The following is a 12,091-nucleotide window of genomic DNA, read 5'->3' as shown; positions in this document are numbered from 1 at the left end:
TAGAGATCCCTGAATGCAGAGCCAGGAGTAAGCCCTCAGCACCTCCAAGGGTGACCCCCCCCAAAAAAAACACACAAAATAATAATAAGACATAAAATAATAGCACTGTAGCACTGTCATCCCATTAATCATCAATTTGCTCAAGCTGGTGCCAGTAGCATCTCCATTTGTCCCAGCCCTGACATTTTAGCATCGTAAACTTTATGCCCTCTCTCCACGAATGCGGCACGCCAGCTGCTGTCCTTGGGCATATAGGTGATGTGCTTGGCGTGGATGGTGCAAAAGTCTGTGTCCTCGAAGAGCCCCACCAGGTAGGCCTCGCACACCTCCTGCAGTGCCATGACGCCCGAGCTGTGGGAGCACAGGTTGATCTTGAAGTCCTGCGCGATCTTGCGCACCAGCCATTGGAACGGCAGCTTGTGGATAAGCAGCTCAGTGGACTTCTGGTAGTGGCAGATCTCACACAGCGCCAGCGTGTTGAGCTAGTAGCGGTGCGGCTTCTTCACGCCACCCGTGGCTGGCACGCTCTTGCGGGCTGCCTTGGTGGCCAGCTTCTCACTGGGCGCCTTCCTGCCTGTTGACTTGCGCATTGTCTGCTTAGTGCGAGCCATCTCTATCTTCCCAACTCAGTTGGAGACTCCTTGAGGGTTAGGGAAATGAGACCCATTTTTGCTACTGTTGTTGGCCCCTCTTGGAGAGCCCGGTAAGCTACCGAGAGCATCTCGCCCGCACGACAGAGCCTGGCAAGCTCCCCGTGACGTATTCGATATGCCAGACACAGTAACAACAAAGTCTCCAGTGGAGACGTTACTGGGCCCGCTCGAGCAAATCGATGAACAACGGGAGGACAGTGACAGTGACAGTTGTTGGCATATTTAGTACGTCACAGGTAGCTTGCCAGGCTTGTGGGGGGAGGGGGAGAAGATGGAGGCTTTTGGGGCTATCTCTAATCGTCCCTGCAGGTGTTCCCAGCCTACCGAATGTAAGCTCCTGGTGACCAGCCTGCTGTAACAATTTGCATGCTAACAGCACGCACCTGCCTGCGTCTCCGGGCAGTGCCTGGGGCATCTGCTGCCTCAGATTGATCTTCTCGAGGTGGATGGAGCCGCCTGGAGGTTGTTGAATAGCTGGCTGAGCAAGACTCCATAGCATAGGGTCTGTGCCAGGTCGAACACCTGTGCCGAGTCCCAAATCACTTGGTGGTTGGCAGACAGTGTCCTGCAGTGGATAAGCCACTGCGTGAGCCACTGCCATAGCTCCACGCTTGATGGTGTTGTGACTCAACCCGGCCGGGGAAGGTGGTGATACTGTGGCAGCTGCCGAGGTTTTTCCTCACCCTGCCAACGCCATTCTGTCTCAATCCTGCAGAGCAGCCGGTGATGTCCAGCAGGGATCACACGCGGAACTCCACGCCTGGCGCCTGGAGTCACACATCCTGTAAAATAATAATAAAATTAAAATCAAACTGACTTTTGAGAGAAGCCTATTTTTTCTGGCAGAAACCTTGAAGTCTGGAGTGGGGGATTCTGTGTCCCAGCGACAGACACTGCGACTGCAGAGAGGCAAAACCTCGGATGTAGGTTCTAGAGAACGGGTTCCCTACCTCACCGTCCTTCTCTGAGATATGTGGCCATTGGAGAAGAGAAACGAGCTCATTATGTGAGTGTGAAGAACATTCCAATCTGGAAACGGTCATAATTTCCTGGGAAACTGATCTGGCTAAGAAGTCTCCACACTGGACCCTGAGAGGTGTGGAGTCTCCAAATCCCCTCATCTTACTCTGAGCTGTTCTGGTTTCTTTAGGACTGAAAGTTAGTTAACGAGGATTTGTTCTGTGCAGCTGAGATCCCTGATGCTGAGGGACAGGTTTATTGCCATATATTTCAGGGGGCCACTCGTTGGTGGGTCACCAAGCTGCACTCAGTGATCACTTCTGCCAGGCTCATCTTGCGGGATGCCAAGGCTTGAACCCAGGTCGTCTGCATGCAAGGCAAGTGCCCTCCCCCGCTGCATTATCTGTATGGCTATGAGGTATAAGTTTCAATTCCAGTTTCTAGAGTGTGGGGCCTTCTGGTCACTGGGAAGACATCCCTGGTGTAAACTAGCGCGGCCCGTAAAGCCCGACTGTCTTCTGGTGCGCGTGCGCCCTCTGCCGGTCTTGCGAGGCGACTCCACTCGGCTCCCAGAATTTCGGCCCTTCTGCACCATTCCACCAATATCATTTCCCGTGAACCTGGCAAATGTGTGCCTAAGGGTGGGTTCAGAGACAAATAAAACTGCCGCGGTCTAAAAAGATCGCACAGTACCTTAGGATACACCCAAATCATCACAATGCAACTTTCAAGGTGACTCGCTGGGGGGTTGTATAAGTTTGCAGCCACAAATTGCACAAGTTGCATGCCTGTCCAACAGCATGGCACAGTTCCCTTTGTTCAGAGGGGAGCACTCTGACTCACCTACCATTTTCGCCAGGCACAGAAACCACCCTACCATGCGTAGGAGCAGCGTGGCCCCAAGATCCGGGAGACCAGGGTCCTGGGAGGAGAGGGGAGACGGGGATTGGGGTGGGGGGAACGGCAAAGGGTTTTAACCGAAAGGATGTAGAGTTAGAACAGGAGCCAGTGCTATATATTTAATATTTGACACGTTTAATATTTAATACATTCGATGTTGACAGGTAACAAAAACGTGAAAAATAACCATACAAAACCTGACCTTTATAGCAATAAACTTCTAATTTACTGTAACCCAATTCTTTGTCTGTTTAAATGGGAATTAAATCCTGCCGTATTTTCACATTTAGGTCAAAAGTCCTACTTCATTTCTCAGTAAGCCTCTGAGTATGGCAGGGATGACCCCCCAAATCCAGTAATTACAATGGGTCTCATTCCCCTGACCCTGAAAAAGCTACCCCAAATCCAAAAAGAAAAACCCTCTGATCACTCTGGTCCCAAGTTTCTCTGCTTTGGGGGGTTTTGGTGATGTGGAAGGAGGGAGGACTCACCTGAAAGTTATCAACCCCCTCCCCCCACACACACACAAAAGAAAAGAAATTCTGATCATGCTTCTTTTTTTTTTTTAAATTGGGGGCGTGGGGTGTGGAGGGCTGCACCTAGCAGCTCTTAGAACTTGCTTCTAATGGCATAAGCCCCTGAGCTCTAACAGGCTCAGCTCCCAAACCTGACAGAAAATTTCAATACATTTGGGTGCTTGATTCCTTGTTGATTTAAGAAAAAAAAATGGATTTTTGTGGCTGGGAGTTGAACCCAGTGGCGCTCCAAGGCTCTCACTGCCCCATCCTGTTGTTCTAGCTCAGAATAGTGTAGAGATACAGATGGATAAACCTACAGCCTGGTCTTCTGGATAAGGTAAGGTTCCCCCAGGCCTGGGAGGATGGAAGTAGGGTCTGATCAGCCCTCTCAGGGTCTCATACATCTTATTTTTAAGATTCAGAAGGAAGAAGATTCTCTGTTATAGGATCTATGTTGTTGTCGACCCTTAAGAGTTTCCTGTGAGATCAGGAAGGAAAGTTTGTGTGTGTGTGTGTGTGTGTGTGTGTGTGTGTGTGTGTATGTGTGTGTGTAGACACGTACACATGAGGGAGTGGGAGAGTGGTGGTGGTGGGGTGTGTGGCCTGACTTGCCTATAATTCAGAATCCAATTTGGATTCCTCAACTGGACACTCTTAAAGCCCCTGAATACTATGGATTCTAACTGGGTGCTCTGTGGCACCATATGCCTATGGTAGTATTGACTGAGAAGCCATAATGCTGCCCCCTTGGATGCACCACTGGCTAGGGAAGCAACGTGTGACCTTATTCGTCTCTGATACTGACACTGGAGATGGATTTAAAAATAGTTGGTGGGGCCTCCTGCAAGCCCACCGGCCTGGATGTCATGTTAAACTTTCAGAAAGATTTCAGTGAGAAGTATGGGGCCAAGGTGACACCAGTCAAGTTCTGAACCCTCTGTGAACCTGAGTGGCTGCTGGTGGGGACCGCTGACAGCAGATTCATGAGGGCAGTCTGGCAGGGAGTCCTGGCTGCCCGACTAAAGGCAGGGTGGCACTGTAACTGCACCAGCCAGGGAAGAAGAGATCGGAGATAGGAGGCACAGCCTGTTTGCAGCCCCTCATGTTTTTGCTAAGCCCCTAAGAATCCATGATCTCCAGCAGAAGTGGGGATGCCAAACAAAAATCAAGTTTCTCTATGACCCTGACCAGCATGGCTATTGGGACAAGATATCCTAAGAAAGGTAGGACTCAAATAAATCTCCCTCCAGATTACAGTGCTGAGGGTGAAAGCGAGCTCAGATCAAATTCCTGGAAGCCTGGGTGGAGGGAGACCCCCTGCGCCCCGGCTCCTCTGGTGGCTTAATTCAGGCCAGGGACTAGCCCTGTGAGACAGCAACTGTGCCCGATAGCTCACAGGTCTCTGCTAGGAATAAGGAAGGACATAGAGAAGTTCTGGAGGCTGGAATCGTGGTGGGTTGCAGCTTACCTTGAGATCCTTGTTGCTCCCATTAAGAAGAAGCCGGGAGGTGGGGACTGCTGATCTGTTTGCCTGTGGTGTCCAATCCTGACACTCTCTCTTGGGTCGGCATCCCCCTGCCTGGGCCTCAAAGCTGTATGTTTCTGCTTACATTTTGTGTCAGTAGGCCGATTCCTGCTTGCTTTGAGTGGGAGGATACAGAGACGGCAGGAAGGCTCAGTTCATCTGGTCCCTGTTGTCCCAAGGGTTAAGAACGCCCCTACTTTGTTTGGAGAGGCCTTGGTTGCCCACTTAGAAAATTCTCTGGGGAAGTCCTGAAATGTACCATCATTAGTATGTGGATGAAGTATCGCATGAAGGTACCCGCAGAAGAACAAAGGCATGTGGGTCCCGGGGCTGAGGTCTCCAAGCCTGCTCGGATCGGGGATGAGTATTCTCCACCCAGATCCTCCATATTCCAGTAGGCAGTGGTCACATCCACCAAGTGGCCCCCTGGAGCTGTGTAATCCCATCAACGGCCAAGACCCAGAGACTATAAAACCCAGCTCCCAGAACCATCTTATTATCTCATTCTTACTTTGGACAAATTGGCAGGCTACCGAATGTAAGCTGCTCACACGGCAGAGTCTGGCAAACTCCCCGTGGGGTACCCAATATGCCAAATACCAGTAACATTGATGGGTCTCATTCTCCTAACCCTGAAAGAGCCTTGAATATGGCAGTTTTTAAAAGATCTCAGGGCTGGGACAAAGGAGACGTTACTGGGGCCTGCTCGAGGCAATCGACAAACAACAGGATGGTCGTGATCGTGATCGTAGTATGTGGATGATTTCATCCTGGCAGCAGAATCCCAAGAGAACGGCAAAAAAGAGCATAGATGCATTGCTCCAGCTTTTGATGGGTACCAAGCCTCCTGGGAAAAAGTGTTGAGTTCAGAGGTGACAACCCGGACACTTGGGCCTGGGCAGTGGCCAGTAGCCTACCTCTCCTGGCTGGCCTGAGAACAACCACCATGTCTCGGAGCTCAAGCTGAAGCAGTCCAAGGGGCTAGGGAAAGCAGAAACAAACTGGCCTGAGGCCTACAGTTTGGGGAGTGTGACGACACATCTCTCAGCAGAGTTGCCATGTTCAGACCTTTCACTGCCAAGTTCAGAGAAGTCACTCAAAGGGAACCTTTATTTTTCTTACTGTACTTGTGTAAATTGACCGATAACATTTATTAGAAGTAAATTTAACCGATTGCTGTAATTACTTAGCATAAAGGAGAAAAGAAAACAGAAAATTAAGTTTCCACAACTTTTCCCTCTGTAGTATTTCAGAACAAGTGTATTCTAGCAGGGTTGATTTACCACGCATCCTCTCCCCTGAGGGAGAGGGGATAGGGCGGGGTAGCCCAGGCAGGGCAGGCAGGCATGCTACGTGGGGCACTGCTGAGGTATAGATTAGGCCTGGTCTCTTTGCTGCAAAATAACAACAATAATAAAAGGGAGGTGTTGGGAGTCCTCTGGGACCTCTACGTGGCCACTAAGCCATCATGACTGTTCACTGTCTGTGATCCCTTAAAGTGCAGGGGCGTCAGCCAAACAGGTCATGAACCAAAGCAGTGACAGAGGGAATTGGGTCAGCAAAACTTTATTAGTAAGTAAAGACCTGGGTTAATAGTTAACGTTTGGTTTATATTCGACACTTTACTCCCGATATCAAACATGATATAATTGAGAACACAGCTCAAACAGTGAGAGGGGCCCTGGAGGTGATGCACTGCTGACTGCCTCTGGTCATTCAACTGAGCATCCGTCTGACCTACGTGTCGCCCCCGCACCAGAAAGCATAGCTCAGCAGGCTTGAGGACGGAGTAAGGTGGACACTGTTCAGGACCACAGTGACTCCTGGGCTGCTGTAGCAGTTCAAAACCCACAGATCCTGGACCTGTGTCCTCCGCGATGGACAGACACTGCTGCTATGCTGAGGCCAGATGCGGGGCAGGAGAGGAACCAGCTGAGAAGAAAAGAAAAAAGACAGAAAATTTCCCTCTCTCTGGGCTCCGGGCCCTGCGTCTTGGTTTGTTTGATAGGGAGTAGGGAGAGGATGGGAGGAGCGAAGCCACCAAATATATATATTCAGTCCTTCTGGTCTCTGCTTCTTAGTTTGCTTGATTTTTTTTTTTCTTTCCGTTGACACTTGGCGATGCTCAGATATCACTCCTGGCTCTGTACTCAGGAATTATTCCTGGTGGTGCTTGGAGGGTCATACAGGAAGCCTGGGATCAAACCCAAGTTGGCGGGTGCAAAGAAAATGCTCTATCCTCTGTACTAGCACTCTGGCCTGGTTTGTTTGATTTTTGAAGGGGCAGAGTGCTCAGGGCTTATCCCCGGATGCCTCTTCTCAGCAGACTCCTGTTCCAGAGACATCTGGCAGCCTCACAGTCTAGAAAACAGCCTGGAGCATGGAAGCAGGTGGGTAGTGGAGGTAGTGGAGGTCGGCTGATGAGGTATTTATCTGGTATCGGCAGGGTGGGTCTTCTGGGTGTGATCCCTGGGTCGCTGTAGATTGGTGGGAGCAGGCAGAGGATCTTTGTTTCTGGGTCCCTTTGAGTCTGGAGTCCAAGGTCACAGAGTTCCACTTTACCTGGTTCTGTGGGGCTTCACTCATGCATGAGGCTCAGCCCGAGTGGTCCAGAAAATGGCCTGAAACATGGTGTGACTGAGATGAGAAGGCATCGATCACATCACGCCATTTTCAACACTGTTCCTCGGAACATACGACAAAAGAGGTGTCCGTGGTGTCGGTGTCCTTGTCAACATGAACTTGGCTACAAGCATTGATTCATTCGAATGCCTAACAACCCAAATCGGATGATTACACTTGAATAGATGTGGCTCACTGCTGACAGTTTCTATCTTTGTTATCTATGCACCAACATTCAATTACAATGAAGAAGAAATTGAGAAGTTCTACATGGTGCTGGAGAAGATCTATAAAGAAGACCACACCTTCTACAAGATCATTGTCAGTGATTATAATGCCAATAAAGGACCGAGAAGATCAGCTAAAGAACTCTTCATCGGAACCCATGCCTAGAATGGAATGAACAGGGTGACAGACTGTCTGAGTTCATCATGTCGACCAAGACCATCCATGGTAACTCACAGTTCCAGAAGGCCGAATCTAAACATTGGACATGGGAGTATCCCACTGGACAGTTCCACAATTGAATTGACCACATCATATTCAATTGATGATTTTGCCTGACCGATGTCGCTATTGTCCCAAAATTCCAAATGGGATCAGACCACCATCTCCTTCATGTAAAATTCTACTTCATGGAGTGGGAAGAAAGGGCTGCAAAGGTTAAGAAGAGAACTCTCAGAACGACCACCAACTGGGAGTTCTTTGGCATTATTGCAGCAACATGGGAAGATGCCGTAATTGACGACATTCACGAAGAATACGATTGACTGGTTCAGCACCTCCATGATTGTTCAAGGAACACCGAGGGAGAGATCATGGTCATGGGAGAGATCACGGTCCTCCTGTTATTCACCAATTTGCTCAAGCGGGCCCAGTAACATCTCCATCATGAGACTTGTTGTTACTGTGTTTGGCATATCAAATACGTCACGGGTAGCTTGCCAGGCTCTGCCGTGCGGGCGAGATACTCTCGGTAGTTTGCCGGGCTCTCCGAGAGGGTTGGAGGAATCGAACTCGGGTCGGCCATGTTGGCTGCATGCAAGGCAAATGCCCTACCGCTGTGCTATCGCTCCAGTCCACCAAGGGAGAGAAAGCCACAAAAAAGATGCCTGTCCTTGACACCTAAGCATAGTAGATACATGAGACAGATAGATTGCTCCATAGCTGGAAGCCTGCCTCATTAGCAAAGGGGAGAAGGCAGTTGGAATAAAGAAGGGGTCACTAAGAAAAAGATGGCTGGAAGAATCAGTCGAGATGAGAGATGTGTGCAGAAAGTAGATAAAGGACCAAACATGATAACCACTCAATGTCTGCATTGCAAACCACAATGCCCAAAAGTAGAGAGAGATTATGGGGAATCATGTCTGCCATAGAGGCAGGGGAGGGTGAGAAAGGGGGGGTATACCGGGGATATTGGTGGTGGGGAATGTGCACTGGTGGAGGGATGGGTGTTTGATCATTGTGTGATTGTAACCCAAACATGAAAGCTTGTAACTATCTCACGGTGATTCAATAAAAATTTTTTTAAAAAGTTAAAAAAAAATTAATGACTTTGGAAAGCACAGGCCTAGCATCCCAAGATAATAAATTTCTCAGTATAAAAAAGAAAAAAGCAAGATGCCTTTCTTCAAAAACTCTCGAGCTCATTCACCAACGTGGCTGGGCACGAGCCTCAGGCAACCACAAGCTAATGTCTGAGCTTGCAAAGCAGTGCAGAGAAGCAACAAAGGAAGACATTAAAGAGAGAAGAGCAACAGTGCTTGCGGATGCGGCAGAAGCCGGAAAAGCATTCGCAACGCCCGCCTGTCCTTTGCCAACTACAAGACCAAGGTAACTCCCCCCAACGTCCTGATGAATCTATCACATCTTCCAGAAGGGAAATGGAAAAGATTATCCATGACTTCTACTTGGATCTCTTTGATAGCCACATCCACGTGCCCACATACCAAATTCCGCAGGATGGATATGTCATTCCCAACATTCTCTCTTCTGAAATCTGACACGCGATTTTGTCGGTAAAGAAGCCAACAGCACCTGGCCCAGACAAGGTCAGACCCGAACACCTGAGGAATCTGCCATCAATACTCATCAATACACTGGCTCGGCTCTTCACATGCTACCTGTCTGAATGCAAGTTTCCGTCCCAGTGGAAAACCAGCAGGACTGTTCTACTGTACAAGAAGGGAGACATCCACGACGTTGGTAACTATCACCCAATCTGCCTGTTGTCTGCTGTCTACAAGCTGTTCACTCAAGTCATCCGGAATAGGATTGGCAGAATACTACATGAAGGACAACCACCATGCGAACATGCCGGGTTCCAAAAAGGATTCAGCATGATCGACCATATCCACATGGTAACCAAGCTCATCGAGGTTTGTCGGGAGTTCAAGATGCCGCTGTGTCTAACATTCATTGATTTAAAGAAGGCCTTTGATTCTGTTGAGACTGAAGCAGTCATCGAAACCCTAGCCAAACAGAGCAATCAAACTCAATACATCAGGATCCTCCATGAGCTGTATTATGGATTCACTACCATAATCTCACCATTCTACATGGAAGTGATCTTTGATGTAAAGAGAGGGGTTCGGCAGGGTGATACCATTTCACCAAAATTCTTCAGTGCCACCCTCGAGAATGTCATGTGATGACTGAAATGGGAAGGAATGGGAGTGAAGATAGACGGTCGGCAACTACACCACCTCCACTTCGCGTCGGAGACCTGGGCCCTACAAAAACAGGATGAGAACGCTATTCGGGTCTCCCAAAGAGGAATTGAAGAGTTATGCTGGTAGTATCATGTTTCACTCAAGTGAGAGAAGGAATTTGAAGTTCCGACCTCCATGGACAATCGAGAATCAGGGACGCTGTCTCATTTGCCAAGCTGTAGAAAATCAGATGGGCTGAACATGTAATGCGATTTGGAGAGAACCGCTGGACTAAAGCTGTTAACTGACTGTATTCCATGGGACGTCAAAAGATCACGTGGCCACCCACCTACAAAATGGTCAGACTTCTTTGTCAAGAACCTGAATGAACGATTTGAGGCTCTTCATGTTCCTGGAGCAAGTGGACGCCATTGGGCTACACTAGCACGCAACAGTGTTGAATGGAGACGTTACTGGCACCCGCTGGAGCAAATCGATGAGTAGCACTATGTCAAGTGTCAAATGATCAAGAGTTATTAACTATTAATATTATCAATGAATCAGTTATACCTCATCACTTATCACTTAATCACTTAACTTCCCGTTAGTCGTCAATTTGCTCGAGCGGGCGCCAGTAACCTCTCCATTTGTCCCTGTCGCGTGCTAGTGTAGCCCAATGGCATCTGTACGCTCCGGGAACATGAAGAGCCTCAAACCGATCGTTCATGATCTTGACGAAGAAGTCTGACCATCTGGTAGGTGGGCGGCCACGCAGTCTTTTGACATCCCGTGGAATTCAGTCGGTAAGAGCTCTAGTCCAGCGGTCGTCTTTAAATCTCATTACGTGACCAGCCCATCTGATTTTCGATACCTTGGCAAATGAGACAGCGTCCCTGATTCTTGATCGTCGACGGATGTCAGAACTCCGGATTCTTTCTCTCATTTGAGTGAAACGTGATATTCCAAGCATAGCTCTTTCTATTCTTCTTTGGGAGACCTGAATGGCGTTCTCATCTTGTTTGCGTAGGGCCCAGATCTCTGAGGCATATGTTAATGCAGGAAGAACAGTGGAATCAAAGAGATGTGCCCGGAGCCGGAGGTTCTTCGTCCTCTTAGCTATTTCTTCGACGTTCTTGAAGGCGTTCCAAGCCGCTCTCTTCCTCCTGCACAGCTCGGGTGCCAGGTCATTTGTCATGTTGACTTCTCGACCTAGGTACACATAGCTATTGCATTCGGAGATGGTCATTCCATTGAGAGTGAATGGGGCGTCAGGAACGAGGCTGTTTCTCATAAACATTGTCTTCGTAAGATTCAGCTGTAGTCTTACCTTTCCACACTAACGGTCAAAATCGGCCAGCATTTGTGCCGCTTGGCTGATGTTTGGTGTTATTAAAACAATGTCATCAGCAAAGCGGAGGTGGTGTAGTTGCCGACCATCTATCTTCACTCCCATTCCTTCCCATTCCAGTCGTCTCATGATGTTCTCGAGGGTGGCACTGAAGAGTTTCGGTGAAATGGTATCACCCTGCCGCACCCCTCTCTTGACATCAACGATCACTTCTTTGTAGAATGGTGAGATCCTGGTAGTGAATCCGCAATACAGCTCACAGAGGATCCTGATGTATTGGGCTTGAATGCCCTGATTGGCTAGAGCTTCAATGACCACTTCCGTCTCAACAGAATCAAAGGCCTTCTTTAAATCAATGAACGTTAAACAGAGCGGCATCTTGAACTCCCGAGAAACCTCAATGAGCTTGGTTATCGTGTGAATATGGTCGATGGTGCTGAATCCTTTGCGGAACCCGGCTTGCTCACATGGTTGTCCTTCATCTAGTGTTCTGCCAATCCTATTTAGGATGACTCGAGTGAACAACTTGTAGATGACAGACAATAGGCAGATCGGGCGATAGTTGCCAATGTCATGGATGTCTCCCTTCTTGAACAGTAGTACGATCCTGCTGGTTTTCCATTGGGACGGAAGCTTGCATTCAGACAGGTAGCAAGTGAAGAGCCGAGCCAGTGTATTGATGAGTACTGACGGCAGGTTCTTCAGGTGTTCAGGTCTGACCTTGTCTGGGCCGGGTGCTGTTTATTTCTTTACCGACAAAATGGCGTGTCGGATTTCGGAAGGGAGAATGTTAGGAACCTCATAATCTCATAATCTATAATAATTATTATAGATTATTACCTCATAATCTATAATAATTATTAAAGCATATTAAAACATTTCATTAAATGTTTACTCATATTTATTATTACAGA

General features: G+C 48.5%; 1 pseudogene; it reads right to left on the bottom strand.

Annotated features, from left to right (window-relative positions):
• Positions 1 to 201: 201 nt before the first annotated feature.
• Positions 202 to 611, bottom strand: LOC130040785 (histone H3.1-like; annotated as a pseudogene).
• Between the last annotated feature and the right edge of the window lie 11,480 nt (positions 612 to 12,091).

The sequence above is a fragment of the Sorex fumeus genome, unplaced genomic scaffold, assembly GCF_029834395.1.
Source record: "Sorex fumeus unplaced genomic scaffold, SorFum_2.1 ptg000095l, whole genome shotgun sequence".
Taxonomy (NCBI): domain Eukaryota; kingdom Metazoa; phylum Chordata; class Mammalia; order Eulipotyphla; family Soricidae; genus Sorex; species Sorex fumeus.
Note: the sequence above shows the minus strand (reverse complement) of the source record. Positions and strands in the feature narration are given on the sequence as shown.